Source organism: Pelodiscus sinensis, chromosome 1, assembly GCF_049634645.1.
Source record: "Pelodiscus sinensis isolate JC-2024 chromosome 1, ASM4963464v1, whole genome shotgun sequence".
In the NCBI taxonomy this organism is placed as follows: domain Eukaryota; kingdom Metazoa; phylum Chordata; order Testudines; family Trionychidae; genus Pelodiscus; species Pelodiscus sinensis.
Window position 1 is genome coordinate 298306945 of NC_134711.1, and position 15655 is coordinate 298322599.

General features: G+C 43.9%; 1 protein-coding gene across 5 annotated transcripts in view; it reads left to right on the forward strand.

Annotated features, from left to right (window-relative positions):
* Window positions 1–14147, forward strand: part of N4BP2L2 (NEDD4 binding protein 2 like 2) — a 93667-nt gene extending 79520 nt beyond the window's left edge. For 3 of the 5 annotated variants that reach the window (XM_075919200.1, XM_075919198.1, XM_075919199.1), the window contains one exon: window positions 12221–14147. The gene's annotated coding sequence lies outside the window, so the exon portion shown is untranslated. The remainder of the gene's footprint in view (window positions 1–12220) is intronic. The other 2 variants (XM_006134208.4, XM_075919196.1) reach the window with 1 other exon arrangement.
* The last annotated feature ends 1508 nt before the right edge of the window (window positions 14148–15655 follow it).

Sequence of the window (15655 nt, forward strand, 5' to 3'; positions counted from 1 at the left end):
ACACGCTGCCCCTTTAACAGCCACGTGTGGCTCAAGCAGGCTTCTGTTGGCCAGAAAGTTGTTGAGCAAAAAAAAAAATGTTGCCCCTTTAAGAGCCACGTATGGCCCAAGCTGGCTTCCGTCGGCTGCAGTGTGAGAGCTTGCTGCCCCAAGTGGCACCCTGACTAGACAAGGAAAACAGGTCAGAGGATGGGAATGCAGAACAGCCGCGGGTGCAGGAGTTGAGCTGCAGATGCGGGAGCTGCAATTTTTCCTTTGAAGAGCCGTATGCAGCTCTCAAGCCATTGGGTTGGCCATCCCTGGCCTAGAGCTTAGGGCACTCACCTGGGACATGGGAGACCTAGGGTTCCCAGGTGTCCAGTATTGACCTGGACAGCACGATATTTTCGCCTCCTGTCCGGTAAAAAAAAATCAGAAAATATCGGACACCTAAAATGTATTTTAGGTACTTTCTGATTTTTTTTTCCTGGCCAGGAGGCGAAAATACCAGGTGCTTACCTGGTTCCGCAGGGGAGCTGTTTGGGGAGGGGGGAGAGGTATTTGGTATTTTTGGTTAAACCATCTGGCAACCCTAGGGAGACCCAGATTAAAGTTCTTTCCCTGAATCAAGCAGAGTAGAGGATTTTCCACATTCCGGGTGAATGCCATTGGCTATTTTGTGAGGGGAATCTCACTCTATCACTTTGACCAAAAATTCTATCCTGGACCTGAGAGAGCTTCCTGATAAAAGTTTAGTTGAAACTCATGCACTTCAACATATTTTCTGATTAAAAAAAAAACATTTTGCCAAAAAAAATCCCAACCCGCTCTACCCTACAATTAACTGGTGCTGATAAACAATGTATATTGAGTAGTTGTGAATGGGCTCCATGAGTGGCCCTCCTTCACCTCAGTGGGCTGCAAGATTGTTGTAACTAAGATGGTTTCTTGGAATAGGGTAGTTTTGCTAACTGCATTTGCATACTTAGAATTTGTGGGGTATACTGACTGAACTGTAGCAGCACTTTGGATGCAGAGGGAGTGCATGGCTCTCACAATGTTGTGGGCAATCAGCATGTGCCTCACTTCATATGCTCTTGCTTTAAATGTGTATCACTTTTAATAGCAGTAGGGAAAAAAACTACGCAAAGGAAAACCAGCAGAATCTCGCAAGCATGTGTGTTGGCAATAGTAAACAAAATGTTTGTGGGCCACACATAGAACCCCAATGGGCCTCATGATACAAAGGATTAGGAGTTTCTTTCCTTTGATTCTCTTAATTCTAATTGTTTCAGGTAATTATCTGATATTTTCCTAGATGATATTTCTCAATAACACATTTTGTAGAATGACACACTGGCTGACATCTTAACCATTACACTTATTTATGTTACTGTACTTGTAAGCAAGACAGAATTAACCTTATTTCTATATTTTGTGTATGCATGAGTATGTCTGTTTATGAAGGTACGTGTGAACTCATAAGTGCTGGAAATGGGGTTGCTGATGCACTCCCTGGCTTCAAATTGTTTTATTATACATAGGATCCCTGTGTGAATTTGAGCATCAGAAGAAAAAAATTCCTAGATTTAAAAAAAATTGGTGTAAATAGAAACCCTGAAATTTAATGAATGACATTGTAAAGAAAGTAAATGTGGGGTGTGATATTCCAAATGTAACTAAGGTACTTATTTTTTTTAAGTTCAGTGCCTCTCTTCTAATACTGTACATCCCTACATCTAAGACTGTATGTGGATGGATGGTCAGGATGTTCTCAGTGAAAGTACCTTCAAATTTATTCAGAATGGGATAAACTTTGTTTAATCAACCTGTTTGGGATTTTTTTAAATTATGCATAGATAATAAAAAGCTTCAGAGGGGTAGCCAAGTTAGTCTGTAACAGGAAAACCTTAAAAAACAACAAATAGTCTGGTAGCACTTTAAAGACTAACAAAACATGTAGTTGTAGATGGTATCATGAGCTTTTGTGGGCACAGTCCACTTCTTCAGATGACCAGAGTGTTGGACTTCCAGAACCAAGAATACATGGGGGAAGATGGGAAAGAGGGGCGGGAGAAGGAAAAAAAATTGGGAGGGCGGGGGGAGGAGGAGGTGGAGAAAAAGAGGCAGTGGGTAGGTAAGTTTCAGAGAGAAAGCCATGCCGGTCTGTAACAGGAAAAACTGAAAAACAACCGAGAGTCTATTAGCACCTTAAAGACTAGACCAGGGGTGTCCAAACTTTTTTCAAAGAGGGCCAGATTTGATGAAGTGAACATGCGTGAGGGCCGACCATTTTGCCTGACATTCTTTGAACCATTAAAAGTAAATGCAAATTAACTATTTTATGCAACGTTTATTGAAAACGGCATACTTTTCATTTCGTCACATGGATGACAAATCTAAACAGGTGTTAAATCACTCTGCCTTTCATATCTGAAGGCCAGATGAAAAAAAAATCCAGGAAGCTGAAATATATGTCAGGAACATTGTAAAGTACATTACATATTATTGGTAATAAAGGTTGTCTGTCAACTTTTAAGTTCAAAAAATATGAACAGGAACATAACACCAAGTATACATGTTGTGTCCAAATATATTTATAACTGATTTAGACCAACTGACATTAACTGAGATTTTACAATGCATTCATCTCAATACATATGGATTCGTTGGGGGCCATAAAAGATAGATATTGGCAAATTACCTGGGGGGGCCGTATTAAACCAGAATACGGGCCGCAATTGGCCCGCGGGCCGGACTTTGGACATGCCTGGACTAGACAGTTAAAAAGGCCGATAAGAACCATTTGTTTGCACTTGGAGAGGGAGAGTACTAACAACAGATTCCAAATCCAGCACATGATCACATCAAATGATGAAGGTAGGAGTCTAATAATATTTGAATTGTTGGTGATTGGGTTATTTTTCATTCTGCTATTTATGAACTCAATAGAATGAAAAATCTGCTTTTAGGAATGCTTATTTAGGTATGAGGCTGTTATAATTACTTAAATGTGTGAGAGTGTTGAATACATGTGAGAACTAGCTCTGAGGGACTCATAGGAACCTTTTGCCACCAGTTTAAAGGGAGAGTGGAGTAATTGCTCTCCCTCTCAAGAAATCACACATTCCCCACCTCCCTGATGGATGCTGATAAAGTAACTAGGGAGGGATAGCTCAGTGGCTTGAGCATTGGCCTACTAAACCCAGGGTTGCAAGTTCAATCCTTGTGGAGGCCATTTAAGGATTTGGGGCAAGAATTTGTCAGGGATGGTACTTGGTCCATTTAAGGTTTTGGGGCAAGAATTTGTCAGGGATGGTACTTGGTCCTGCTATGAAGGCAGGGGACTGGACTCGATGACCTTTCAAGGTTACTTCCAGTTCTACTGCATTTAATCAAATATCAGGGTTTTTTTTTTTAATTTCATGTGGTAGAAAACTCCAGAGAATTTCCACCACAATCTCTTTAAATTACATAAGTACTAATGCTATAATCCTATTCAATATATTTTGGCAAAACAAGTTATAAACACTTCTGGCAAAGCTGAGTTTAATGTAAATCTATTTGCCGGGTGGCGGTGTTTTTTTCCTTTAATAGTTTGTGTGTTTTTGTCTAAATGGAAAAAGAATAAATTTTTGTGTCTCTATCCTCTTTGCACACACATGCCCCCTCCCAACAAGGTTTATTTCTATTTAAGAGACAACATTTTTTTAAAAATCACATTTTCAAAACATTGATAATATCAGTGGTTGAATAACTTGTTTTGGGGAATAGGCAAATGACTATGATTAAAATTGCTACAGTAATAAGCACCAGTATATTAATAAAACAAATGTTTTATTAGTTTGTATTAACATAAAAGCTAGGAGCTGTAGTCAGAGACCAGGACCTTACTGTGCTGGGCATTGTACAAATTGTGACAAAAAGCCACTACTCCAAAAATGTTGCAATCTAAGTATAAAATAAGATACAACAGAAGGTGAATACAAGTAAACAGTAGGACATTATTTGTCAGAATGATAGGCAGTCCTCTTAGCCCTAAATATTGTCCACATTTTTGTAGGTACAGGCAGTCCCCGGGTTACGTACAAGATAGGGACTGTAGGTTTGTTCTTAAGTTGAATCTGTATGTAAGTCGGAACTGGCATCCAGATTCAGCCGCTGCTGAAACTGACCAGCGGCTGACTACAGGAAGCCCGAGGCAGAGTTGCTCTGCCCCGGGCTTCCTTGAATCAGCCGCTGATCAGTTTCAACAGGCTGAATCTGGACGCCAGTTCTTACATACAGATTCAACTTAAGAACCCCAGGCGTCCCCAAGTCAGCTGCTGCTGAAACTGATCAGCGGCTGATTCCAGGAAGCCCGGGGCAGAGCAACTCTGCCTCGGGCTTCCTGTAGTCAGCGCTGGTCAGTTTCAGCAGCGGCTGACTTGGGGATGCCTGGGGCAGTGCAGCTTGGGTGCTGCTGGGTTGATCCAGTAGCGCTGCTCCTCGGCGCTACTGGACCAACCCAGCAGCACCCCAGCTGCTCTGCCCCAGGCATCCTGATTCAGCCGCTGCTGAAACTGATCAGCAGTGGCTGAATCAGGACGCCTGGGGCAGAGCAGCTGGGGTGCTGCCGGGTTGGTCCCGTAGCGCCCAGAGCGGCGCTACAGGACCAACTGGCAGCGCCCCAGCTGCTGTACCACAGGCGTCCGGAGAAAAGCCGCGGAGCACGGGGGCAGCGGGACAGCCCAGACGCGCCACGGCTGTCCTGCTGCCCACGTGCTCCGCGGCTTTGCTCCCCGTCTCCCTGGTCTGCTGGTCTCCAGCAGACCAGCAGACAAGGAAGACGGGGAGCAAAGCGGAGCAAAGCCGCGGAGCACGCCGGCAGCGGGACAGCCGCAGCGCGTCTGGGCTGTCCGCTGCCCGCGTGCTCCGCGGCTTTGCTCCGCTTTGCTCCCCGTCTCCCTGGTCTGTTGGTCTCCTGCAGACCAGGGAGACGGGGAGCAAAGCTGTGGAACACGCCGGCAGCGGGACAGCCGCGGCGCGTCTGGGCTGTCCGCTGCCCGCGTGTTCCCCGGCTTTGCTCCCCGTCTCCCTGGTCTGGGGAGACGTGGAGCAAAGCCGCGGAGCACGCGGGCAGCGGACAGCCCAGACGCACCGCGGATGTCCCGCTGCTGGCGTCCTCAGAGGCTTTGCTTCCTGTCTGTCTGGTCTGCTGGTCTCCAGCAGACCAGGGAGACGGGCAGCAAACCCCGTTCGTAACTGCGGATCCAACATAAGTCGGATCCGCATAACTCGGGGACTGCCTGTATCATGGAAAAAGAGAGTTTTAAGCAGAGTTTTAAATGAGGATAATGAGTTAATTTCACAATGGGCAGTGAGGCCAGGATCATAAGCCTATGAGTGGCAGGGTATGACATCTTGATTGTGAATTAAAAAAGATGAGAAGGAAAAGGCTATGAAGGTCCTTGACAGTGAAGACCAAATTACTAAGAATTTAATACAATAAAACCAGAGCTAACATGTAGAGACAAAATCATAAATGATAAAGCACAAAATGTGTTACATCTAGCAAAGAATATAAAAGATGATAAAAAGAGGTTCTATAAATATAGTAGAAGCAAGAGGAAGAGGAAGGAAAATATATACCCTCTAGTTATCAGGGGAGATACTAATAATAGATGATATCAAGAAGGCTGAAATATGTAATGCCTGTTTTGCATTCACTGAAACAGTTAATTGTGACCCAATGCTTAGCACAAATACAGATTGAACTCTAGCCCTGCACTCTCAGAACCAGAGAATTTGCTGGAAGTCAGTATTGTCTAGCAACATTACAATCGGGGTAAAGCAGATCTAAATAGCAGCCACAGAACACTGAGAGCCAGGACTGGTGTTGTAAATAAACTTTATAGAACCACAGGAAGTTTGGCCACACCCATGATAAGTAGACATCAGGATAACTAAAATCATGCTGGACCACAGATGTTGTCTGACCAGAGAGTGCTGGACTAGAGAGGTTCAACCTGTATTAGTAACAGCAAGGGGTTAGGAACACAAGACAGGAAGAACAGGTAGCAGAATATTTAGGTAAATTAGATATATTCTAGTTGGCAGAGACTGGCGAACTTTACCCCAAAAGTACTTAACAAATTAGTTGACGCAATCCTGAAACCATTAGTAATAGTCTTTGATAACTCATGAAGGAGTCCCTGGGGACTGGAGAAAGGCAAATATAGCATCTATTTAAAAAGGGGGGGACGACAAGAGAATTATAGTCCAGTTAATCTAAGTTCAAAAACTGGAAAGATTCTGGAACAAATTATTAAACAATCAATTTATAAAGGATAATTGTGTAGTAGCCAACATTGGTTTGACATGATTTGTTCTTGATGGATCAATCTATTTTCCCTCTGGGTACGTCTAGTCTGCAAGGCTATTTCGGGATACCAGAGCTATCCCGAAATAGTTACCCCGTGTCCAAGAAACGCGTCTGCTATTTCAAAATAATTTTTGAAATAACAGATGTGCTATTTCGGCATCCCTGTAAACCTTGTTCCATGAGGAATAAGGGATGTCTCGAAATAGTGCTTTATTTCAACATTTGGCGCCATGTAGGTGTGCCAAATTTCAAATTAGCTTATTTTGGAATAAAATCAAAATAAGATACACAATTTGTGTGCTGCAAATTGCATATTTTATTTCGATTTTAGAGTGCAGTCTAGATGTACCCTCTTTGACAGGGTTACTCGCCTAATGGGTAGGCAGAAAATAATAGATATGATATATCTTTCTTTTAGTAAAGCTTTTGACACTGTCCACATAATATAATCATAAACATACTATCAAAATGTGGTCTAGATGAAATCACTGTAAGGTGGGTGCACAATTAGTTAAAAGACCATACTCAAATCTTAGTTCTTCTTCGAGTGCTTGCTCATGTCCATTCTGATTAGGTGTACGCGCGCCGTGTGCACGGATTCCGGAGCTTTTTTCCCTTAGCAGTATCCATAGGGCCAGCAGGGAGCCCCCTGGAGTGGCGCTGGTATACCGGTGCATATATACCCCTGAACACCTTTATAAGGAAGACAAAATTCAGGATGGTGACGCTAGCCTGCATCATCCCATCGCTCAGAAAGGGGGACTGGTATGCTGCTCTCGATTTAAAGGATGCGTACTTCCACATTTCAATTTTTCCAAGTCACAGAAAATTCCTACGGTTCACAGTGGGACAGGACCACTTCCAGTTTACGGTCCTCCCTTTTGGACTGTGTACAGCCCCGAGAGTCTTTACCAAATGTATGACGGTGGTAGCCGCGTTTCTGCGGTGGCACAGGGTCCAAGTGTTCCCATACCTAGACGACTGGCTCATAAGGGGCAAGTCTCGAGAACAGGTGTTGGATCATGTCTCAAGGGCCAGGGTTTTGTTCGAGGGTCTCGGCCTCCTCATAAACGAGGCCAAATCACTGCTAGAGCCCACGCAAGTCATAGACTTTGTGGGGGCCCATCTGGACTCGCCTTTGGGCAAGGCGTCCCTACCGAGAGACAGATTTATGACCATTCGCTCTCTGGTAGTGGGGCTGCAGGAGTTCCCGACTACGACGGCGAGGACCTGCATGAGGCTCCTAGGCCACATGGCGGCGGGCACTTACGTGGTCCAACACGCCAGGCTGCGCATGCGCCCATTGCAGGGGTGGCTCAGGGTAGCGCACAACCCCTTGAGGTCGCCGCTAGACGCGGTAGTGACTATCCCTCAGGACATTCTTCGTTCGCTGGACTGGTGGAAGGACGAGGGCACGGTGTGGGCAGGGGTCCGATTCACCAAGCCGTCCCCGTCAGTGCAGCTGGTCACGGATGCTTTGGACGTGGGATGGGGTGCTCACCTGGGCAACCTCAGGACTCAAGGTACGTGGCCAACAGAGGAGGCTCACCTCCATATAAATATCAAGGAGCTGCGGGCGGTCAGGTTGGCCTGCAGGGCGTTCCTTCCCCACTTACAGAACAGAGCGGTGGCGGTGCTGACAGACAACACTACGGCCATGTTCTATATCAACAAGCAGGGTGGGGCGCGTTCCTCTCCCCTGTGCCGGGAAGCCCTAGATCTATGGGAACTGTGTATAGCCCACGGTATTTTCCTGGAGGCGCATCACCTTCTGGGAACCAGGAACGGGCTAGCGGACAGGCTCAGCCGTTCGATCCAGGCGCACGAGTGGGTGCTAAGGTGGGATGTACTTCACAGGGTCTTCCAAAGTTGGGGGTTTCCCCGCCTGGACCTGTTTGCAACTCTGAGCAACGCCAAGTGCAGGGAGTTCTGTTCGTACATGGGGCACGGTCTGGGCTCTCGGGGAGATGCACTGCAGGTCAGCTGGCCCAGGGGCCTACTCTATGCCTTCCCCCCGTTCCCTCTGATCCACGACACACACCTCAGAGTGCAGAGGTTCAGGGCCCGGATCATCCTGATAGCGCCAGTATGGCCTCGACAGTACTGGTTCACCACCCTGCTGGATCTGACTGTGGAGGGCCCGCTCAGGCTACCCCTAGTGCCAGATCTAATCACTCAGAGCTGCGAGGCTGGGGTGGCACTCCACCCGAGCCTTCCATCTCTCCACCTAGCAGCGTGGCTCCTCAGTGGCTCTCAGTGACGGAGCAAGCCTGCTCCAGAACAGTCCAGGAGGTCCTCTTAGAAAGCAGAAAGCCGTCCACTAGAGCCCTTTACGAGGCTAAGTGGAAGAGGTTTACTTCCTGGCTGGAGGGCAGGACGCTCGCTCCAGGTGAAGGGGCAGTTCCGACTGTCCTGGAATTCCTTCTCCACCTGCGGAAACAGTGCCTGGCCACAGCCTCCCTAAAGGTGTACCTGGCGGCCATAGTGGCCTTCCACGCCGGGAGGGGGGGGCAAAGGTCTATCTTTGCCAATCCCTTGGTTAAAAGATTTCTAAAGGGAGTCGACAGGATGATGCCATATGAGAGACCTTCGGTACCGGCTTGAGACCTTAACCTGGTCCTGACTGCCCTTATGAAGCCCCCGTTCGAGCCCCTGGCTTCATGCTCTTTGATACATCTGTCCTTTAAGGTAGCTTTCCTCGTGGCCATTACCTCGGCCAGGCGGGTGTCAGAGCTTAGGGCTCTCACATCAGAACCACCTTACACGGTGTTTTTTAAAGATAAGGTGAGGTTGCGTCCACACCCGGAGTTTCTTCCCAAGGTGGTCTCGCACTTCCACATGTCCCAAGATATTTACCTGCCAGTGTTTTACCCCAAGCCACACGCATCGCCCAGGGAACAGGCTCTGCACTGCCTGGACGTTAGGAGGGCGTTGGCTTTTTATATAGATAGGACATGAGAGTTTCGTAAGTCAACTCAATTGTTTATTTCAGTGGCGGAAAGGATGTGTGGTCAGCCAGTCTCGGCGCAGCGTATATCCTCGTGGATTACTTCCTGCATTCGACTGTGCTACGAGGGCGCGGGTAGACCACCGTCACGCATAACAGCACATTCCACTAGAGCCCAGGCAACGTCGGCGGCGTTCCTGGCCTGCGTGCCGATCTTGGAAATCTGCAGGGCAGCAACCTGGTCATCGGTGCACACCTTTGCAGAGCATTATGCAATCACGCAGCTGGCCAGGGAGGATGCTGCCGTCGGGACAGCAGTTCTGTGTTCTGCAGAATAATAAAATAGTAGTTAGTCACCTTCCGACCCCGCCTCCGGAGGGGGGACACGGCTAGGGACTCACCTAATCAGAATGGACATGAGCAAGCACTCGAAGAAGAAGAAGAGGTTACTTACCTCGTAACTGTAGTTCTTCGAGATGTGTTGCTCATGTCCATTCTGCATCCCACCCACCTCCCCGTGTCGGAAGGAGCCGGCAAGAAGGAACTGAGGGGGTGGGAGGGCCAGCAGGGGTATATATGCACCGGTATACCGGCGCCACTCCAGGGGGCTCCCTGCTGGCCCTATGGATACTGCTAAGGGAAAAAAGCTCCGGAATCTATGCACGCGGTGCGCGTACACCTAATCAGAATGGACATGAGCAACACATCTTGAAGAACTACAGTTACGAGGTAAGTAACCTCTTCTTTTCAATGGTTCACAGTAAAAATGGGAGGATGTATGTAGTGAGTTCCCACAGAGGTCATGTGTTTAGCAATGTTCGCCATTGTCATTAATTACTAGGTTAATGGAGTGAATATGTGGATGACAGCAAGGAGGAAGACCAGGGTCTTCCAAGACCAAGACTACTTTTGGGAGACAGGATAGAATTCAAAATTACCTTGATTAATTTGAGAATTGGTCTGAAATCAGCAAGAATAAATTCAATAAACACAAATTCAAAATGCTACATTTGGAGAGTTAAAATTAAATGTATAAGTACAAAAAGTGGAATAACTTATTAGGCAGAATCCTGAAGAAAAGAATCTGGGGGTTATAGTGGATGACGGATTGAATATGAGTGAACAATGTGATGCAGTTGCAAAAAAAGGCAAATATCATTCTGGGATATATTAACCATGTTATATGTAAACCACAGATGCTAATTGTCCCATTCTATTTGGCACTAGTGAGTGCTGTCTAGTAGATAAAAGAGATAAAAGGTCTAGAAAATCTGACCTGTGAGGAAATGTTAAAAAAATTGGGCATGTTTAGTCCTGAGAGAAGAAATCTGAGGGGAGACCTGGTAACCGTCCTCAGATATGTTAAGGGCTATTATAAAGAGGATGGTGATCAGTTGTTCTCCCTGGCAACAGAAGGTAGGACAAAAAATAAAGAGCTTAATCTGCAGCAAGATTTAATTTATATATTAGAAAAAAAAGTTTCTGACTATAAAGATGATTTAGTACCCAGGGAGGTTGTGAAATCACCATTGTTGGAAGTTTTTATTAAAAATTAGACAAATATCTCTCAGGAGAGGTCTAATCTGCAGTAGCTGTGTTGGAAACAGGATATTAGCGAGATCATGTGGGAGAGGTAACATCTTTTACTGGATATACTTCTGTTAGGGAGAAAGACAAACTTTAGAACTTACACAGAGCTCTTCTTCAGGTCTGCTTGCAATTCATATTTGATTATTATGAGAATGAAAACTTAAAGTTTTTTGGACTGGTGGGTAAAATATTAAATGCCCAGTTCTCTAACTTTAGTGGGAAGTATAATCTATTAAATATATATTATTTTGTAAGAACTGTGTAATAGTATTGAGTATACAGATTTCTATAAAATTACCTTTCTGGTTTACCTAAGCTTTCCCATGTTGGTATAACCTTTAATTTACACTCTATGGCTATTCAGCATAAAATAACCAACAAAAACTAATAGTCCGAAGAGGAAAATATGCTAATACCATAGGCATGTGGCTAGTCAGTGCCTTTGAAAGCTATTCATAGACAATCTCATCTCATCATTAAATGAAAATTCTCTACAAAAAAATAGACCTCTAGTTTATTAGATTTTTTTATGCTAGAACTAAAGTTCAAATGAAAGAGAATACTACTCTCGTGGTTCAAATAATATGTTTTGTTTAAATATGCAAAGAGTTTGCACAAATTTGGAGGAAGAACTCCCTTGAACAAAGTTTACCAATAAGGCCCAGCCTCACATTTGACTTCAAAAAAAGAGGGAATAATTGATCGGTGACATAATAGTTATATAGGACACAGGCTTGTATCCTCTTAGAAGAACTTTAAAAATTGTAGCTCAAATTGTGTTGGTATCTTCTGCAGGATTCCTCAGATTATTTTATAGAGGAAAATCATGTTCTATATAAATTAAACAAAGGGGAAGAAAACTTCCAAAACCTTGTACTCTGAGGCTTAGCTCTGATTGAAGTAGTAGTTTTGGTGGAACAATGTCTCTTCTACAATATGTGGGCACCAGCATTAATTTTTCACTTTAATTTCCTTTATCCTTTTTCTTGTTTTTTATTCTAGCTCCTTGCCTTTCTCCATCTCTGACATTGTTTTCCAATATTCCCTCCCTCTATATTCTTTTCAGTTTTCCCACCTTTTCTATTTTCACTTTATTTCTTTACTAAGCCTTCCAAATCCCTCTTTGACCTCTTGCAAAAGAAGGAATGAAAATCAAGCACCTGAAGCTGAGAAGGAAATGGATCTCTTTATCAGGGAGTGGTGGTGAAAAATGGTCCTTTAATACTTTTTTTTAGTCATAGGTGGGATATGGCAATATGGACACAATGTTTACAACAGTTAGTATTTTTAAAATCTGCATTGACTGATGCTTCAGCAGTCTCTCTTCTTTTATATTACAGAAATGTTTCAATCTTGGCACCATCATGGAAGGACCTCAGTTTACAACGAAGTGTTTAAATGTGAGGAATAATGTGGGAGAAATATACAGTGTAGAATTTGGTGCTGATCCATGACCCTCAATAATCCTTAGGCTTTATATTTTGAAATTTAAAAAAATGGTAATAATTTTTGATTATCAAATAGCCACTTTCAAAAGTCACTTGATATCTATGTTTCCTTTACTCACCCTTCTATCTCACATAAAGATTGAAAATAAAGAAGTTTTGGCCAATCCTTACTCTGAAGCAAAAAGATTTCCACATTGACTGATTTCTGTGCTTACAAACCAAAGGAGAAACATAAACTGTGAGTTTCAGACTCCTGGGTCCAATTCACTAGTACTGGTTCCCAAAAATATTTGCTCCATGCATTAGGTGATGGCTTGATGGTAAAAATGTGTATTTATCGGATATCTGAGTTCACTGTGGATGCCCCTTCATAAGTCTTGTGTTTGTGGCAAGTTAGATTATTTATCCTTTTTACTTCTGCTTACTTCTATTTTGTCCTATTTTTCCTCCTGTTTCTGTTACTATTTGTTTTCATCCCTTGCTTTCTCATGATACTAAATGGGGCAAGTCTTTATTAATCTCTCGTCCCTATTCCTTGTTCCACAAATACATAACCTTGTTCATATTTACAGTCGTGAACCTATGCTTGCTGTCTCCCTTGGCCTAAATTGATAAGGACTTATTCCTGACTACAGAAATAAGTAGAAGTTATCTTTGATTTTTATTATTATAGATGATTTAAGTCCCATTGAAGTCCATGGGGACAGTCCCATTAACTTTAACTGGCTTTTGGCCAAGCACACTACAAACACTGATATTTAGTTATTTACATTACCATCAATAGTACTCTTTTTGCCTCTGTTGTCTAAAAAATCTTATGATGACTCATGGGAAAACTTTAAAAATAATCTAATTATAATAATTGTATTTCTTCTATTATAATACACGTTGGTGTGTTACTTTCCTAATTTTAATTGCTGGGTTTTTCCTTCAGAATTAATTAAGTGCTGCTTATTCCCCACCTCAAGCCATACCATTGCTTGATAGTATCTCCATATGTTGCTGTAAAATGCACTCACAAAAGATTGATTTCATGTGGGAATGAGCAACAAAAACATGTTTTAAAAACAGAATGTCACAGTTTTCTTTTTGGTATTAATGGATTTCATAATCTTGTTCTGTGGAGGATATTGGAACAGTGTGGCTCAGCAGCGCTTTAGGATTTCCATAGGGAAGCATCAAATTACTCTGCTTCTAGTAGTGCTGTGATGCATAACTCACAATCATGCCACTCTTTAAACTGGCACTCAGTTACCTTGAATGACCAGCTTTCATACAAAAATGGTGCCCAAACAAGTATGGGAGAGGTAAGGAACCCAGAAGGTAATGAGTATTAGGGGTGTTAGATATTGGGTGATTGAATAAGCGAGTAACCACATGAATTCTTATTGGTTACTCAACTATTCTATAGTCCCGAGGGCAGGGCCAGCAGTCTGGCCCCACTCCTGGGGAGCCCCCTGCCAACATGCGCTGCTGCCTTTGTATCAGAAGCAGCAGTGCATGGTGCCCAATGGGAGCCAGTTTAAATACCAGCTTTCTGTGCAGACCAGCAGCCTGCCAGCCTGTGCTGCTGTTTCTGATACCGAAGCAGGGCCCATCCCCAAAGGCAGCAGCATGGGGGAGGGTGGTAGGTAGCACCACAGAGCCGGTGCTGGGGGGAACTGGCTTTTAAGCCAGCTCCCCCCGCCCGCACTTGCTACCTCTGATACAAAGGCTGTTGCCGGGGAGGGGAAGGGGGGAATGCATGTAGTCAACAAGATTAATCAATAAGCCTAGGCTTATCACTTAATCATATAGTCAACTACACATCAACATCCTTTATGGCTACGTCTACACTGGCCCCTTTTCCGGAAGGGGCATGTAAATTTCACTAGTCGTCGTAGGGAAATCCGCGGGGGATTTAAATATCCCCCGCGACATTTAAATAAAAATGTCCGCCGCTTTTTTCCGGCTTTTAAAAAAGCCGGAAAAGAGCGTCTAGACTGGCCCCGATCCTCCGGAAAAAGTGCCCTTTTCCGGAGGGTCTTATTCCTACAGCGTCTAGACTGGCCCCGATCCTCCGGAAAAAGTGCCCTTTTCCGGAGGGTCTTATTCCTACTTTGAAGTAGGAATAAGACCCTCCGGAAAAGGGCACTTTTTCCGGAGGATCGGGGCCAGTCTAGACGCTCTTTTCCGGCTTTTTTAAAAGCCGGAAAAAAGCGGCGGACATTTTTATTTAAATGCCGCGGGGGATATTTAAATCCCCTGCGGATTTCCCTACGACGACTAGTGAAATTTACATGCCCCTTCCGGAAAAGGGGCCAGTGTAGACGTAGCCAATGAGTATAGTGTGGTGAACTAGAGAAGGAGGGGAAAAGCAAGGGGACATAAGGTCGACAGACTTGCTGGGCCCTGAGCAAGGTGTGTGTGTGGGAGTAATAAGTCAAAGGAGAGGAGAAATTTAAAGCAGTGAAGGTGAAGACTAACTAATAAGAGAGAAGGGAGTGGGAAGAAGGTGAAAGGACAAGCTGACAGTTTATGGCATAGTCAGATGGCATTGCAAAATAGTTCCGCATAATGAAAATAGAAGGGAAGACAAAAAATTCTACTTATTACTAGCACAATCACAGGGAGCCATGTTACAGGGAGTGGATGTAAGGTTCTCTGTGATGTGTGAATTTAATATAGTTTCTCTGGCTTGGGAATCTCTCATCTTTTGCCTGTTCCCCTCCCCCGAGACACACACAAACCTTTCCCCTCTACTGTATTTTATTATGTATCAGCGTCTTACCACCTGCAAAAGATTGCTGCTTTGTGATCTAAACTGCCTTCAGTTTCCCTCCAGGCTCCAGTGTAAAACCAAGAAACAAAATTGAAGAAGCAGCTCTAGAGAATCGGTAATTCTAAAACTATTCCTGCATAATTGGAAAAACTGGTACTTTCATTTTGCTTAATGGTGTTCTCTCTTGAGGAAAAATGTACTGCACTTCTGCCAACATGCACACTACAGAAAATAATAAGGGGTTTATATTTCATATTGGTTGCAACATTGATGCTGCATCATTTTGCATAAAATACTAGTGACATTAGAACAAGCTACATTTAATTTAAAGAAAGATTCACGCAGATGCTTAACATAAATGTGATTTTTCCTATTTAAGTTTAGTTGACAAAGAATAGGAATCTTGAGTACATTTACTCACCATTAAAATCTAATATTGATAAATGAATATTGAACTTCCAGCATGTCTGAAATAAAGTCAATCTCTGTTTCTTTTTTTTTTTATGAACAAGAAAAGGTTTTGATGGTTGATTCTTAAAGGAAAATGCTCAGTTTAAAAATTAAAT